This window comes from Lepidochelys kempii, chromosome 10, assembly GCF_965140265.1.
Source record: "Lepidochelys kempii isolate rLepKem1 chromosome 10, rLepKem1.hap2, whole genome shotgun sequence".
NCBI lineage: Eukaryota > Metazoa > Chordata > Testudines > Cheloniidae > Lepidochelys > Lepidochelys kempii.
Genome location: NC_133265.1, coordinates 48,763,352 through 48,780,999, shown reverse-complemented (window position 1 = coordinate 48,780,999; position 17,648 = coordinate 48,763,352). Strand labels below are relative to the sequence as shown.

Here is a 17,648-nt window from a genome sequence, read left to right as displayed (position 1 = left end):
ATTAAAGTGTACATTTAAAAAATGTTGTGAAATACAGTGCACAAAATCAAAGAAAAAATGACAAAAGCCATAGTTTTTTAGCAAAATCTTTCATTTTCAAAAAAGGCCTTTTTTGGCTAAAAATGTTCAAAATACTTTAATATCTCAAATAAGCAGCTTTGACCTCCTGTACCATCTTCCTTTAGAGCACCACAAAGCATTACACACACATTAGTTAAACCTTATAGGGAAACTGAGTCACAGACAGGGAAACCTGCCCATGGTCACACAGCCAAGTCAGTCACAGAACAGGGAGTGGAACTCCCAACCTATGTTCTAACAACTAGACCATTTGAAGGGGCAAGTTCATCTGCCCTTCAAGGGCCAGATATTCAACTGGTGAAAACTGGCATAGCTCCACTGAAGTCAGTTTACAGCAGCTGAGGATCTGGCCCTATTAACAACGTATTTCAAAATGTAATGTGTCAAAAAAGTGAGTGCACAGGTTCAAACCCTGAGAAAGAGCAAATCCAAAATGGAGCCATGCCCTTCACAGCACTATCAACTACAGCCGTGGCCTCCTAGAGCTGTATGAATCACAGGCTTTTACAGCCTCACACTTCACGCTATGTTGTCTGTCAGCTAGCAGAACAATACAGTGTGTCACCGCAGAATGTCACACTTAGAACTCTAAACTTTCAAAAGGAACCAGCGCGATTCCACTGTAGTGAGATGTCTTCAGAAATCCCCAGGGTTTGCTAGTTTGCTGAGAGAACAAAGTTTCAGAACTGTCTGGAAATCAAACAGCCGAGTGTAAAAAAGAAAAATAACGTAAGAAGCTTAGCCAACATCCTCTAAAACTGAGTCTCCAATAAGGAGAATCTCATCCCAAACCAACAGTAAATAAATTAGCAGGAGGGCAAATGGACATTTCAAAAATGGGTTTTAATTTTTTTTTTAAAGCAGGTTTTTTCCTCTTATTAAAATCTTGGGTGAGCCAGTGCTGCTGATGCAGGTGCAGATTCTAAAACACAACCCATGAAAACTAACCTCTGCAGATTTATTGACATCAACAAGGCTTGGTATAGGTGCTGGACATGCACCTCTGGGTTCTAGTTACTCAGCTTCATGCTTCTGGGTACGATGATAGCCTCTGACCCTCTTGATCGGTCTGTGTGCATTCCCCTTAGTTCAGTTCCCTATGCGGTATCTATACGCCATATACAGTCTATATACATTACACATTCCCATTTATGGTTAAAGAAGCACTAATCTGTTGAAAGATGACTCGGGGACATGTAATGATTAATTGACAAGATTTCTCTCTGCATATGGAGATGAGTCAGTGAGTCATTCTCCTTTTACTAGTAAATGTATTCCTTAAGTGCTTCATGCCACAAGCCAGCAGCTTGAAGTGTATTTCAGGAACTAACCTCCTTGCCCTCAGGTCTTTTCTGATCTAACAGGGAAAGAAAGTGGGGGAAGAGAGGAGGCAGCTGGCTGTCAAGAGGGGGGAATATATCAACAAACTCATTATTTCAGCTCAGATCCCCTTAATTCCTGCCCTGCATTGTTCCCTAGCAATCTGTAGAGTTCTCCTCCAGTAACCAACCTCTAAATAAAGATTTGCAAGGCTGATCTCAGTAGCATGAGAGCATTTGCCCGTCACCAGCTCGCCTAAACCAGTGGGTGTCTCGTGAAGTGAGCACACCTAGTTTTTGATAGTCTGACCAACAGGTTGGCCTGCGAGGGTCTTACACTTGCACAAATCAAAGACTCTTAGTGACCTAAACCAAAAAGTGTGGTCAGCAATGGGCCTTGATCCAGCCTGGCTTCTTGGGTTATGGTAGAGGGAAGAGCTTTTCCTGACCCCTCCTTCCCTGGCTTCACCTAGGAACTGCAGTTTGATAAAAGTTGTCAGCCCATATTATTTGGCCTGTTGGGCCTTGATTGGCTGCTTCCTGTCCCCAGCAGTTCTTGGCTCTGGAGGACTAAGTCTCACTGGTTCCATCAGCAGCTGACTCTGTGAGAGCTTTCTAGGCAACTCCAGAGGTCCAAAACTCACTGTACTTCTCTTCTTAAAGGGCTGTTTCTTGGCGTGGGGTGCACCAACGCAAAGGGGTCCCTGGCAGGGGGCAGCAAATGCCTAGTACATCCTGTCACAGTCCCCCACCACTATATTCCTACCTTAGGCTGATGGGATTATCACAAGGCAATCCATAAATTCAGATGGAAAAACACAGCCATGCTTCTCTGACTGGACGCTAAGGGAAAGCCATCTGCAGAACAAACAAGCAGCCACTGCTGGGACCTGAACAAGTATGCCTGAGACAGCACCTGTACAAGGCATAGCTGAGGAGGTATGTGGCCCTAAGCTCTAATCCAGTAGAGGTCCTTGGACAGAGACCACCAGCTCTTCCAACAGCAGGACCAATGGTATGGACTGATTCCTCTCTAGAGACTACAGTCCTGGGGGAAGCCTGCTAGGTCCTCTTCCCCTCCATCCTCTGAAGTTAGTGGAGCTGTTTAGGGGTAGTTGAGGGAAGACTAAACCCTTTCCTCACTGCTACAAGCTACAGAATAGTGTCACAGAGACCACTAACTAATGGCCCACTCCCACCCTTGGGGAGGAGCATCATCTCTCTTCCTGAGAGGTCTTTGGGTCCCTGTACAACAACCGCACTTCCTTTCACAGCTGTAGACTGCCCTTTCTGCTCTCCAGGTGAACGCAAAGCAGCACCATATGGGAGTGGTCAATGTGGGAACTTCTGTCCCATTTCTTTCTGCCACACTCAGGGTTTGAACAGAGAAGTTCTACATCTTATTTATTTTTTTGGTAGGAAGGGCCACCACTCACCACTGAAGCAGCCCTTAGGAATGTCTCCGCGTCAGTGCAGAAATAGCTCTTAGAGTATTAGCAAGGTTGAACCACAGCCTTGCTGAGGTGGGTCTTTCATCAGCTCTCACAAGATCAGCCCTGGTCAGCAGCCAGATGGGAGACCACTGAGGGACTGATGCTGATTCACTAGAGGATGAGTTCTTTCTGAATCCAAACTGAGCTAATTCCCAAGCACTGTTGCCCTTTAGATGAGAAGTAAAGCCAAGAACCAAACTGACCACTTGTGGCCATTAAAGCTCCCCCAGCGCTTTGTTCAAGAGAAGGGTTGTTAGCCCCTAGCCAGACTCCAGTGTGCAAAGGAAGCCCAGCTGCTAGCCAGGTCAGTCCTCAGGCTCTCTGCTGAGACTGCCAACATGGCACTTCTGATGAGAGGGCCAGAGGACTTAGGAACTAGAATGAGGCTACTAACTTTTTCCATACATGCCACCTTACAGTCCAGCTTTGTTCTTTACCATTTTCCATGTGCCAAAAAGACAGTTTCCCTGCCCTTCTTTGTCAAGGCTCTTCAGGGGAGGCCCTGGCTCTGATGACGGGTATGTTTACACAGCCCTCGGAAGCAAGCCTCCCAGCCGAGGTCAACAGACTCGAGTCAGCGGGGCTCACACTAGCTGTGTAGACAGGGCTTTGAAGTTGGAGCTCTGGCTCTGAAGCTCACCCCTTTTTCTCCCCTTCAACACATTGTCTACACAGCTGTTTTTAGAGCACTAGCACAAGGCCCAGCTAGCACGAGTCTGCTGACCCGGGCTGGGAGGCTGACTTCCACGGGCTATGTAGACATATTCTACGTGCCTGTACAGTGCCTAGCACAATCGGGCCCTGATCTCTGGGAGGGCCTGTAGAGCCTACTGCAGTACAAAACAACAATAGTTTAATTGCCTTCTCCCTGTGTAGGGTAGGGGGTCAAGCCATGGAGTTCATGCCCACATCTCCTTTTAAAGAGCGCCGTCTCCTGCAGTTCCTTGAATTCACAGTACACTCTGTTGCCTGGCTCATTGGAACCAGACAAGTCCCAGAAAAATCACACTGTTAAAGAGGAAAACCCACTCTCTGCAGACAGATCCCAAAAAAGAAAAACAACCCTGATGATGCAGATTTCATGGCCCACTAATATCTCATTTGAAAACCTTCTTGTATGTAACACTATCCTGAACATTAACAGAAGCCCTCCCCACACCAAATAATAGGTTTATTCAAGAGACAAAAAATCCAATTCCATTTCCCTGCTCATCTTGCTGATCTACAAGAGAAACCCACACTTAACCCCCCACCCCCAACTCCTACATATACGTAGCTGAGACACTGAAAAACACAGAGTGCTGTGGAAGCAGAACGACACGGAACACATTTCACACCCTTTCATCAGTTAAAAATACAGACGGAAGGGAATAGAAAGCATGGGTTGCAGAAGAGATTTTCAGTTTGGCTGAAGTACCCGGTACTCCATCCTCAGAGCCCATTCCTGATAGGCCCAAAAACTAACAATGGGCAAATTCTCAAAGACCCAGGGCACTGTGAACAGATTAACACCCACACATGTGGCTGCTCATCCAAACGACCTGAACAAGGGGGCTGGAAGTCTCCTAAGAAAGTGATCGTTTATGAAAGACTCAGGACCTTGTGCTCACAGTCCTGCTAGATCCTGACACGCAGGGAGCAAGCAACAATGAAAAGCATCAGGGAGAATTATCCAGACTTTGGCCTTTAAGCAAATTCAAGCTGGTTCATACTGTATCTGAACTGGTTCAGCTGAGACCTAGTTCAAGTTCATTCTCTGAGTCTATTCCAGGTGCAAACCAGTACAGGTCCTTTTACAGGGTCCATCCCTAGGGGGCACCAACACCCACCAAAGTCAACAGCAACAGTCCCATTAACATCAATGGGTGCAGGATCCAGACCCAACTCTCCAAGGGAGCCCTCTCCCTGTCTGACCTGCTGGGCCCCCACCTGCTCTCACTTACAAGGAAATAAACCTGGACACTAATTCATGACTCTTCCCTGTGAATGAACAGAAGCATCCCTGTCTATCTACAGTATTTAACTCCCGTGCAGATTCCATCGATAAATCGTTTCACCCAGAAAGATTACAAGGAAATCCTCAGTGACGAGCCTATATTCTCTCTCAGTTATTTGTGTGGATTTTCCACCTTTGACATGTTTGCTATTTAGCGTTCACAAGAAATCCCTTTAGTGTCACAGGCTCACCGGGCCGTGTTAGGCCTTCTCAGCTGATCAGAAGAGGATATGCTCCTAGGAGTGGTCTATTGCCTGGAGAGATGAATGTGCCCACACAGAATCGTATACAATCACAGAAACATCAGGCTGGAAGGGCAGGACCAAGAAAACTTCTCTCCATCATCTTGGGGAGTGGGACTAGAGCAAGTGCATTGACTAGAACCCCCCTGCACACACTAGTTGTGCCTGGTGCACACACCCATCCTGGGCTTGGAATATGCAGGCCTGGGCTGCTCCCCACCTGCACGCTCTCTTCTGGCAAAGCACAGATCCAGCTTTCCCAAACCACACCTGCTACCTGGAACTCCAGCCCTTGGGGAGAGAGGCAACTTGCACCTTACCCAGCACGGTGTAGGGGAAGTGACGGGGGAGCTCCCTGAGGCTCCAGGCATGGCAGGCAGGGACGGGGTGGACCTACCTGGTAGCTGCAGCTCTACAAGACATAGGGAGCCCCACCCTGAACAGAGCACAGGAAAAGAGCAAAACAATGTAGGTGATCCCTTGCGATGTCAGCAGCTGCACTGGGCCAGAGTGAAGTCTCCTAGCTAAACAGGAAGCAGTGGAGACTCTGAAGCTGTATTAAAGCAGTTTGCCTGCCACAGTCCCAGGGATGGATCTGCAAACCTATTCATTGGTGCCCCCTCAACCTGCCTGCATGGTGTCATGCGGAGCCGTTGATGGAAGGGGCTCCATGCGCACACGTTCGCAGTCGAGGGCCCTCGGAAGCCGGCAGTGGGCCCAGCCTACCCGATCGCATCCCGGGCAAGGAAGCAGAAGTAAGTGCAAGTTATAATTAAGACTGGATGTTTGAAGAGAAACAATCTCCGTTCCGTGGGATTCGCAGGCACAACAGTAATTAACGTCTCATTAACATTCGCCTAATTAAGCAGTTTATGAAAGTGGGTGGATTTACATACTGCTCCACTTCAGCTTCAGTGAATTCAGCTATACAAGCATTAAAATTAACTCTTTTGTGCAGGTAGCATATCCCAGTACCATCCACCAGGCTGTCTAGGGACCACATACCAACCTCCTTCCAGTGGACTGTACAATAACACAGCTGCAAGCAACCCCAGAACAGATCCATTCTCGCCTCCACCTGCGGGGATTTGAACACACAACTCTGTGGGAACACAACCTTGTCTCCTCTGGGAAGCAACAGCCATCCATTTGCCATCCACAGCTAGGGGTGAAATTCCTGAGACAGGCAGAAAGATGGAAAACTGGCTGCTGGGAAAGGAATTTTTTACACCTGCAAACTCCCTACCCATCCTACTGCCCCATTACTACCCTACAGTGTGGGCTCGATTCTCACTGGAGCCGTAGTGAGGAGTCTAGCTGCTCACAGTAAGCTTCCTGACCTTTCACCTCTGCAGATCTGGGTTCCAAGCCACCTCTGTCCATGAGTGAAGGGAGTTCACTGGTCTCTGCCTGCTCCCTAGAAGATGGCTATGGACCCAAACTGCTTCATTCCTGCCCACCATGTGCTCAGAACAGGCCTAGTACTGAAATAGCAGGAGTGTGTCCTCCCAGTGAGGACTGAGGTGCATGGATAGAATGGAGCTAGCAGAGGCTGTTCCTATTCAATTATTCAAATGTGTCCATTGAAGAAGCTGGTTACTATCTTCTCTCGCTAGCTCAGAGTTTTCTACACCTGCACATCACCGTAGTATCTGGCGCCTTGCACATAAAATCAATAGTAGCAGTGGAGTTCATGGAGTCTCTGGCACTTCTCCTGTTATGGGGTCAGAACTCTGCTTGGGGCAGGGTTTGTGGTTTATATTAAATTTAGGAATTATTTGGGGGTTGCTCGGGGTTATGGGGTAGAAAGGGGCTTCAATGTTGTGAGCATTACTCTGTCTGTGGAAACAGGACAGTTTTGAAACATATCCTAAAGCTGGTCAGACTCTGGATTGGCCTGATTGTTAGGGGGCTTATTCCTTCACCCACTTATTTCCCTGGTCCTTCTCGCATGAACAGAGAGCAACAATACCCAAAGTCCAAAGGTGCAAACAATTCGATGTTTATTGGGGTGAACTTCCAGCAAGCATGATTCCAGTTTCCTTCCTTAGTATCCCCCTTCCCAGCTCTAACACCACAGAGCCTTACACCTGTGTCCCTGTCCCCATTCCTGCCCTTAGCCAAACATGATTCCAATTTCCCCTCCCCACCCCCACCCCCATTCCCTGTTCCCATTTCCCCTCCCCACATCCACCCCCACACTTCCTGATTGACTGCAGACTATACAGTAAAACTTGAGTTCAGCTTAGCTATAACTTAACCAATCATTTTCCTGAAATTTAACTAACCAATCCTAACATATTGTAACATGATTATGTAACCAATTCTATCCCACCACCTTAATTAGTTTACACCCAGCAAAATTAATTATACAGCAGACAAAATCAATCACAGAACCAGACAGAGATTATACAGACAAACAATAGCAAAGTGGGAACTATAATGACAAAACAATACAGAAGTGAGGATTTCACATCCCAGCTATTGATAAGTGAGTTCTTGCCAGACAGGATGCTATCAGACTAAGTTTCCTTTTACATTTTCTAGACACTTCCCTTTCTCTGGAGGTGATAGGCACTATCAGGACAGGATTGTATTCCTAACAGCCCAATAGCACCTTATTTCAATGTGACTAGTTTGGAATATGAGGATGTAACCGTTCACTTCCCAGTTTATGGCTGCCTCTGTTGCTTAGCCAAAGGCCTTAATCTAACAACAGGGACTTAATCTACTCAGACTGTCACAGTAAGAGAAGGACCTTACACTGGCAGACAGTGATTTTGATTCTTTTATACCTCTAACTAGCCAAGTGGTAAGAATACACCTAAATTCTTCGAGTACAGGCCTTTACCGACAGGCCTGAATATCTAGATCCTAACACTGATCTCCTCTGGAAGTTTGTTCCATAGCTAGATCCCCTTAACTCAGAATGAGAGTACTTGTGGCACCTTAGAGACTAACCAATTTATTTGAGCATACGCTTTCGTGAGCTACAGCTCACTTCATCGGATGCATAATATCTTTATATCATATCTTTATGCATCCGATGAAGTGAGCTGTAGTTCACGAAAGCTTATGCTCAAATAAATTGGTTAGTCTCTAAGGTGCCACAAGTCCTCCTTTTCTTTTTGCGAATACAGACTAACATGGCTGCTACTCTGAAACTTAACCCAGAATGCATCATCCCCAGCCCTCACATGTCTCCCTGGGCTTTGAGATCTGCATTGTGCTTCATAGATCAACATCTGGTTTTCCATGTAGCTGGGGCTTGATCCACTAATTGCTCTAAAAGTTAGGGCCAGGGCCTTATGCTGGCATCTGAAGCGGATTGGGAGCTGGTGGAGACACTTGAGTTCCTGCAGAGATGGCTCAGCCATGGATATTTCCAAGCTTTCTGCAGCACCTACCTGAGCTCTTCATTTCCACTAGTGCCAGGAACAAGGATGGAGAACAGGAAAGGCTCGGAATGGCCATGTCAGGCAGCCGCACAGCCACCATGCCCTCACTGAAGTGAGGAAGAGGAAGGAATGATGTGAGACAACTGAAAATGGAATTCTAGGCTCAGCCAGAAGAGAGAAGGGAAAGCATGTCAGGCCCTCTCTCTTCCATCCCTGCCAGCATTCTAATCCTTGAACTTGCTTCGCCAAGCTGTTCCCAGCCACAGCCCAGGGGATAGGACACCGGTGTCCCCACCTCACTGCGATCGGCAATCTCAGAAGAGGTGCCAGCACAGGAGCAGGGGCCACAGCCGTGGAGCTCCAGGAGTGGCCCCTCCAGGATCACGGCACATGGATGGGGCAGCATAGGGGAAGCTCACACTGTAGTGACCTGTGCTGGCGCTGTTCTATGGATAAAATAGAGCAACGGCCTTCAGGGCCATCAACCCATCACCAGCCCTAAATTCCTGCCCCCAGTCTGATCACTGTGTAAGTTTTGCTCACACTAGATCAATCTTGAGGCGTCTCCAACAAGTCACTTTTTACAGCACGGCAATTCGGCCGTTGTAGTTGCTAGAGGAAGAGGGTCCTTTGTCTAACAACTAGACATACAGCTCTCCTGCAAGCATGTGTCCCATTACACAGGACCCTGCCTAGGAGCTGGGAGCTCAGTGGTTTGAGCATTGGCCTGTTTGAGCAGGGGGTTGGACTAGATGACCTCCTGAGGTCCCTTCCAACTCTGATAGTCTATGATTTCTAAACCATGATTTGAGGACTTCAGTAATTCAGCCAGAGGTTAGGGGTCTATTACAAGAGTGGGTGGGTGAGGTTTGTGGCCTACAATGTGCAGGAGGTCAGACTAGATGATCATGATGGTCCTTTCTGGCCTTAGAGTCTATGAATCTATGAGAGCACCCAAAGGAAACCGCCCCCTCCCACCCTGCACAAAGCAGCAAGTCAGTGACATTTGACCCTCACTAGTGCTCTTGAATGAGCCCTACATTTACTCATTCCTCTCTTCAGCTACCAACAGACACGAGTTACGGCTGAACTTTGAGAAAGTTCCAATCCTAACTTCCTGCCTGCTCCCCTTTTGCTACAATGAACCAAACCAATGCACCCAGATCTGGATGCTCCCAAAGTTTAGGGGAAGTTGGATCAGGAGCCAAATTTTGTAGCTTGGGTCCATTGCTAATTAGTTTGCATATCTTAACAGCAGCCTAGAGTGTCTGACAGGCCTTTCTGAATGGGGGAAGGAACAAAGGTAACTTCCTAGCACCTTTTTCCTCATCACACAGGCTATCATAGTCTCTTACAGCTGATGTGACGTCCTCTCCAAAGGTCAGCATCTATGGAAGAGCGGGAGCCTCTTTTCCATGCACTGGCTGGAGTAAGGGTAGCACAGACTATCAAATAGGGAGCATTCCCCTATGCAGCCCATTAGCGATAAGTCACTTGAAATTCTGGGTATAATGTTTTCCGCTGTTAATACAAGCTTTCTGTTCTGGTGCTGGATTAGCAAAACCACTGCATCCATCATGCTCTTAAAACCAACGTACACAAAACTTGCCTTTTTTTTTTCTTTTATTTTAAGTAGGGGTGAAAAAATGAACTCTCTAGTTAGTGGCTAATGTGTGGAGCCGAGATGCAGCTTTGCAGCAAATACAGTGGAAGAGAAAAATTCATGACACAGCCTTTCACTGAAAATCTATAAAGCCCAGTCGTGCCATCGTTCAAGGTATGTATGCTATTACTCTGGAATACTGCAGTATTTAGGGATTATTACTGTAAAATACTGTAGGATTTTTTTACTTTTTAAATACAGGACAGTCTCCCCCACACTTGTTTTCATGAGGAATAACTCTGGGAGAACACACTGTTAGCTTGTGGAACTCACTGCTACAAAACTAGGGAATCCTGAGGAGAGCATCCAATATAAGAGGTTTAGAAAACATGACTTATGAGGAAAAGTTGAAAGAATTGGGCATGTTTAGTCTACAGAAAGGAAGGCTGAGGGGGGACAGGATAACAGTCTTCAAATATATAAAAGGTTGTTATAAAGAGGCTGGTGATTAAAACTCTTCTCCAGGTCCACCGAGGGTAAAAAGGAAGCAGTTGACTTAGTTTGTTTAGTTCTCTGGCAATTTCAAAAGTTCCAAACAAGTTCCATTGAAAACAACATTTTCCAAAATATATGGATAAATCATACTCCTAGGGGAATTTTGCGCCACTGTGCGTGCACAGAATTCATGTCCCATGCCGATTTCTTTGCTTCCCCCAGAAAAGTGACTTTCTGACAGGGAAGCAAAGGGAAGCTGCAAGAGCAGTCACGCACCACTCTCTAGTAGTGCGGGTACATCGTTTCAGGCACCCAGAGCAGCCAGCGGAGAGGTAAATCACTGCAGGACTGGGGACACCCCAGCCAGTGACCCTGAGCCGGAATCAGCTGCAAGTCCCATCTGGGCTAGGATTTCCTCTTCCCCTGCAAGGAGTGACTGGGGCTGTCTCAGACCCCCCCCCCACCCCAGCATCCTCCCCTGCTTTCTGCCCCCATCACTGTGGGGGGACAGGTCACTGTACAAGGAGCTGCTCCCCCATCTACCCAACCCCCGTGCATCTGGGCTTCCCATACCCCTCCAGAACTCCCCTAGCCCTCCATACGCAAACCCCACCCCACTGAACCTCAACTCCTGCATCTGGAGCCCCTCTGCAACCAGACCCCCACCCCTGCACCGAGACCACTGCCCACTGAACTCCCTGCACTCAAACCCCCACCCTGATGCCCCACCCCCTGTACCACCCTGAGCCTCCACATCCAGACCCCCCCCGACCAAGCCCCACACCCCCAGCACCTATACCCCCCCCCACTGAGACCCCCACACCCAGACACCTCCGCTGAGCCCCAACCACCTTCATCTGGAAGCCCCTGTAGGGTCCCATTGCCCCTGCACCTGGAACCACCCCAACAAACCTCTGTGCATTCAGATCCCCCCACACCTAGACCCTCCCCCACTGAGTTAGCTGCACCCAGATTGTCCCCACAGAACCCTCTCACCCGACACTGAGCCCCTCCACACTTGGATCCTGCCTGGTTGAGCCTGCCTGCCCCATACCTGGTATGCCTGGCACAGAGGGGCAAGGCACCAGGGTGTTTCTGGGGCAGGCCCAGGTCTTGTGCTGTGTCAGGGTTGGGTGCAGCCTCACCGCTGAGTATCTCAGGGGTGAGGGGGGCTGCAGGGTGATCTCTCACCTTTGTGCAGCCAGTGGCCTGTGCTCCCCACTGCCATACTGGAGCCTCTGCGTTTGACAAATAAAATGAGCAGAATTTTAAAATATTGCGCACAGAATTTTTAATTTTTTGGCACAGAATGCCCTCAGGACTAAAATCAAAAAGTTGAAATAAAATGTCGTGTCTTGATCTGAAGAGCTTCATTCAGGCTGTCAGGCATTTTGACAAAAGCAAAGGTAGGGAAGACGAGCTCACCAAAACAGCAGGAGGAGGCGGCGGCAGCAGCTCCCTTATAAGCTTTAGTCTAGGGCTTTGGATGCTCACTTGGAATGTAGCAGACCCAGGTTCAGTTCCCCCAACCCAATATGGAGAAGGGTCTCCTACACTGCAGGAGAGATCCCTAGTGCCTGGGCTACGGGATACTCTGGAATGAACTGTTGAAGCTGTTCCACTGCGTGTAAATAATTATATAAACACTGGAGCAGGGACTTGAACTTGGGCCTCCCACCTCCAGTGTGAGTACCCCAACCATCAGGCTGCAGAGTCATTCTCACAATCTTTTCCTAATTAATGGGGGTTGGGAGGAAACTAATGCTGGCGACAGGTTCTCTCCCAGCTGCCTATTGCAGGTTTTTTGCACTTTCCTCTGAAGCATCTGGTAGTGGCCCCTGACAACCGATGGACAGCTGGTCTGATGCAATAGGGCACTGCCTTTGTTCCCAAAACACATCCATCGAGAAGTCATAACCCCGCGCTCCAGGATCTGCCTCAGAAACATGACGGCCAGCCCGATGGGGTGAAGTATCTCCTGTCCTGCTGGGATTTTCCCAGCTCACAAGCAGGTGGCACATCTTGGAGTTCCATAGTCAAGTGCTCACAATGGAGTTCACACCAGCTACCATGTGCTCCTTGCCATCGTTCTACAGAGTTTGTATTCCACCTGCACTCCACCATGCACCCCAGCTTAGTGCCGGTGCAGAGAGGCCGAGCGCTCCCCTGCCATGGGCATGGCACTCACCCTCTGTCTGATTTGTCACTACCACCAGGTTCTGCCCTGGCATCATGTGTCTGGAGACTTTCAGAACAGACAAGGACAGAGGGCAAAGGAAGGGAGATCACAAACATGCCCTGAAAGGAATGGAGCCAATTTCCAAGTTTCTGTCCCTTTCGCAACAGGTGCCCAAAGCTATAATGAAATGCTGCTCTCGGACTCCCCCAGGGAAACACTCCTGCTCTGCACTTAAAGCACCTCTTTCTTGACAGCACATCTTCACTTCCTCTCTCTGAGCAACAGCACAGCTTTTCTGGGGGATGCTGCTTGGCTGACTCTCTTCTCTACAGCAAGGAACGCTCTGCTCTGTCCCCTTGCAATGGGCAATCAGATTTCACTCCTTCACTGCCCATAAGAGGCAGTGTGGATTTTCAGGGCTAGTGCAAGGTACTGGGTTGAGAGTGTCAGTAGAGCAAAGTCCTCAAAGGCACAGGGTGGTTAGTGGCCTGCCCAGTTTCCATCATGCCACCTCTTTGGCCTGCTTCAATCGCAAGCTGGAAGCAGTTTAGCTCATTCTCCATGCTCAGTCGCTGCCTAGATTCTCATCCAACCAACCATGCTCATTACCATTACCATCACCTATGGCCATGGGCTTTGTCATGTGGAGACCGCCAGCATGGAGCCACTGACTCACAGAGCCCTCCAGAACTGTCCAATAATAACTGTTTCCTGCCACTCCTAACCTAGAACCAGCAGCCCAGAGAAGGAAAGCTCCAGTCAGCTATCTCAAGCCCCAGAACCATCCAGTCCCCCCATAGCAGGCACTTGGATTGCAGCAGAACATTTCAGAAGGATATTATTACAAAGGCTGCCGACAAGCATATGGAGCTAGAGGCTGACGGAGGTTTTAAGGGATGCTGCATTCTTTCAAGGAGTTATTTTTCAAAGTGTGATGTTCCTCCTTTACAAGTAGCACCTGTTTTCCCAGGAAACGAGTGATGGGCTTTTATCCAGATTTGGTTCTTGAGCTGTTTGTTTTGACAAATCAGTCCTTGCTGATACAGAAAGTGGGATATGAAGGGGTGGGAAATCTACAGACCATAGGACCAGCAAGGAGGAGGCACTGAAGGGCATGGGACATAAAGGGGTATAATGGTCTTTTTCTCAGCCATTAGGGCATGGACAGGATACAGAGCTTTGGTGCTGGCCAGCAGGGGGCATTGGAAGGCAACATACATAGAATTTTACCGGAGTCTCTGTTCTGATCAGCCAAGCCCATTGCAAGGGGCGAAGGGGAGGGAGACCAAGGTTTATGAGATGTTTAGACTTGGTGTAATTCCTCTGAGAAACTTCCCCAAAGGTTCTTCAGGTCGCCCGCCTGCTGAGCCATAGAATCTCACACATGCACCTTCATCCATGCCATGCCTCCTTGCACCTAAATTTGTGAGCACTAAACTGCTCCCTGGACAGTCAGACAACCAGGGAGCCCTTCCCCCACACCAGCACCTCTTCCCACCTGCCCCGTCCCTTCCATGATGTCTCCTCCCCCACCTCTCTTTATTAAACCTCCTGCTGGCTCTGTGTGTGCCTGGGTTTTGCTCCTTCTCTTGCACCAGGCTGACACTCTACTGACATCAATAAAGTAACTGGTGGGACATAGCAGAGCATGGCCCATTGCGGGAGGAGCTCAGATCCTACAGAACGAAAGCACCAAGACACCAGAGCATTCTATCTAATAGATTTGGAACTTATTCCCTTCCACCTCTCTTAGCCAGCCCCAGCTGCCCTGCAGAATATGTCCCTCTCCCATGGGGTAAAGGGCCTGGGGGAGGTCCGGTGGGCCAGGGGTTGGAACCAAGGAGGATACAGTTGGCTCCGAGGTCTGGAGGGGGAAGTCCATGAGGAGCATTGATTTTGCATACTCACTCGGCTCTGCAGAACAGAGTGACCTACTTTCCCCCGTGGTAGAGCCATTATCAGACACAGCAGTGCAGGCAGCAGCAGCGCGGGGTTTCTTGTCTTTTCTAACATGTACAGATGTTTTGTTATAAACCAGCCGCTTGATTTCAAATTTGCCAGCTGGGAGGGGGCTCTGGCTGGCAATCTCTGTCTACGAGCGTTGGCTGTTATGGAGGGGAAGAAAAAGGAAGTGTATGTATGGGGCGGGGGGGGCACACATGGGATGGACACACACTGTTTCCATGAACTCCACAGGCTTTATACACACACACACCCTTCCCTGAAAAATTCATAGCATCTCTCAGCCAAGAGGAGGATTTATCTATCGTCTTAACTGTGTCTAATCCCAGCTGGAGTCCCACAATAAACGAAGCCAGCTAAGTAAAATGCCTTCCTGCAAGGTCTCTCTGTCGAGAGCAGTCGGCTACTTCCAGGAAATAAACCTGGACACTCCCCAAAACGCCTCCCCTGCTTTCCCTCAGACTCAAATACACATGTGAGAGACCATCCCATTATGGAGAATGTATTTATTGGGGTTTAACGCACCGCACCATGGCCACCTATCTAAAGCCTCGGAAAAACATACACTTTGCTTAATCGATTGTAAGCAGTTTAAACACTACTCCCCGGCAGTTCAGGAAGCCCTAATTCCAGGAATGACCTGAATCTCTTTAAAGGGCAGTGGAGGGACAGTGGGGAAGGGAGAAGCAGCAGAAATTTGCTGCATGTTAATTTATTCTAGTCACATCCCTGCAGAACAGCATCTGGGAGCAAACACACCCATGTACTGAAATTAATGCCCACCGAGCAGAGACCCTAATAGTCCATGCTCCTGAGAAGTCTTAATGGTTTGAAGTCCATTCTCGATAATAATACAGTGCACGAATGCATACAGCACCCTTTGCAGCGGAGCTGGCTGTGTATTGAACACAAACATGAACGGCAAGCAACCTTTTCACTGTGGATGTAAACACTAAACCAGATCCAGCCATTCTGGATGTAAAGAAGTAGCTTTCTTCATACCTGGGGGTGGAAACAGAAGCTGAGCCCCAAATGTCTCTCTGTTGTATCTAGGTCAACCCACAAACCTTGAAACAAAAAGATGCAGCTCAGTAAAAAGCAAACTGGAAAGATACCGAGAACTCCCTGTTATTAGGAATGGTGTGAGGAAGCCATGCTAATGAAGGAGACCTCCTGTCACTGGAAGAAAGAAGCCACTTGGGTTCACTGCTATCCTAGAGAGGGTTTAAAGACAGGACATGTCATTTACTGATGGAAGATTTACCTGATCCCCGGTGAGGATTTTTAATCCACCAAAAGAAGAGAGGAGTAAGGGATCTATAAAGAAGGATGAGCTTTTGCAGGGACTCTCCCACCATTGCATGGCCACTAACAACGGGGAGTGCTAGTGTCCATGGAGCTAAGGCAACTGCTTGCTTTCCTACCCTTGTTTCATCTAGAATTAGGCAACTCAGCAATTAAAGATCCTGATGCCATGCAGACATCAGCCCCCGCACTGGCAGCTTGGGTCATCCATTCCGACTCGCCTTGGGTCAGTCGTGAATGCAAGTCCCTGACAACTGGTGGCTCCTCGCTGAAGTGGTCTCAGCCCAGGCTTTTGTGAACAAGCATTCACCTCACGCACAGCCCTGCGGTGTCCTTGTCAACAAGCTCAGCAGAGGGGCCAAGAATGGAACTGAGCATGGAGACCCCTGTAATCCTTAGAGGTGGTCCCTCAGGATCAGGATGGGGGTGGGCAGCTTGCAGGGGTGGAACCTGGGCTGCACCCGCTCAGTGGGGAAGCAAAGGCCTTCAGGCTCCAGAGGTGTTGAGCCAGCAGGCAGGGTGGAATCGCAGTGTATCCAGCAGCAGGAACGGGAAGCTCTCCCCACAACCTTTACCTCTGCCAGGGGCAGGTTTCCCATTTGCACCTTCTCACATGAGGCACTGGAGGGGGAGGTGGGGGCGCATCTGGGAGTCACGGCAGATTTCTTTCTGTCCTTTCTGCCAGGGCACACCTGGGGGATGGGTAATAATTGTACCAAACCACATTTGTTGGGCACCCAAGCCCTCTCTGGGCTCAGACAAAGGAGCAGACCATGGGGCTATGCTTTGTCTCAGTTTCTCATGTGCCCTGGAGCCCCAACCAAAGGGCCTCATCATTCCACGGGCAGCTAAATCAATAGGCAGAGGCCCCGGAGGCTCACGCAGAGCCATGGGCTGCTCACAAAACGTGACCCTTCTACACAGTGCACAGCGGCTTTGTCTCATTTTTATTTCTAAAACCACGTTAAGTGCTTGGAGTGCTGCCTGATTGCCGGCAGTCCGGAGCCCCGCACAAGGGTCCTCTCACCGTGCCACTTCGATTGGCTCGAGAGGAAGATTATCTCCAGGGTAAATGGGAAAATAACCCTCTCTCAACTTGCAAATCTCTCCTAATTGCACCTGATCCTTCACCCAGATGCTGTGACAACAGCCTGCACATCGGCACTCCAGCGCTGGCCCTGGTCCAGTGTCTGTATTCTGCCGACTGCTCCTCAAACACCAATGCTACATCCTAGCCACACTCTCAGCAGCAGCTCCCTGTGCCCAGTGTTCCTTCAAAGCCCTAACCCCAGACTCCCTCAGTCCCCTCTCAGTGTGGGGCAGAGGGCTCTCCGGTGCTAAGGGGTGTGGCAATGGTCCCCTCTTTGGGTGGGGCAAACTCTGAATGCCTGACCCCAGAGCTCTCTCTGCCCTACACGAAGGGTTGGTCTATATACCTGTATTGTCACTCATGACAGTGGGTAGTCAGTCATTGGACCAGGGAAAGAGGATGAGAATGACTGTGTAGTCTGGTGGTCAGGGGACTGACCTAGGACAGAGGCTCTCAACCTTTCCAGACTACTGTACCCCTTTCAG

At 49.0% G+C, this 17,648-nt stretch overlaps 1 protein-coding gene across 3 annotated transcripts in view; it reads right to left on the bottom strand.

Moving 5' to 3' along the window:
* Positions 1–17,648, bottom strand: part of LINGO1 (leucine rich repeat and Ig domain containing 1) — a 462,452-nt gene that overhangs the window by 342,962 nt on the left and 101,842 nt on the right. The gene's annotated exons all lie outside the window — the stretch shown is intronic.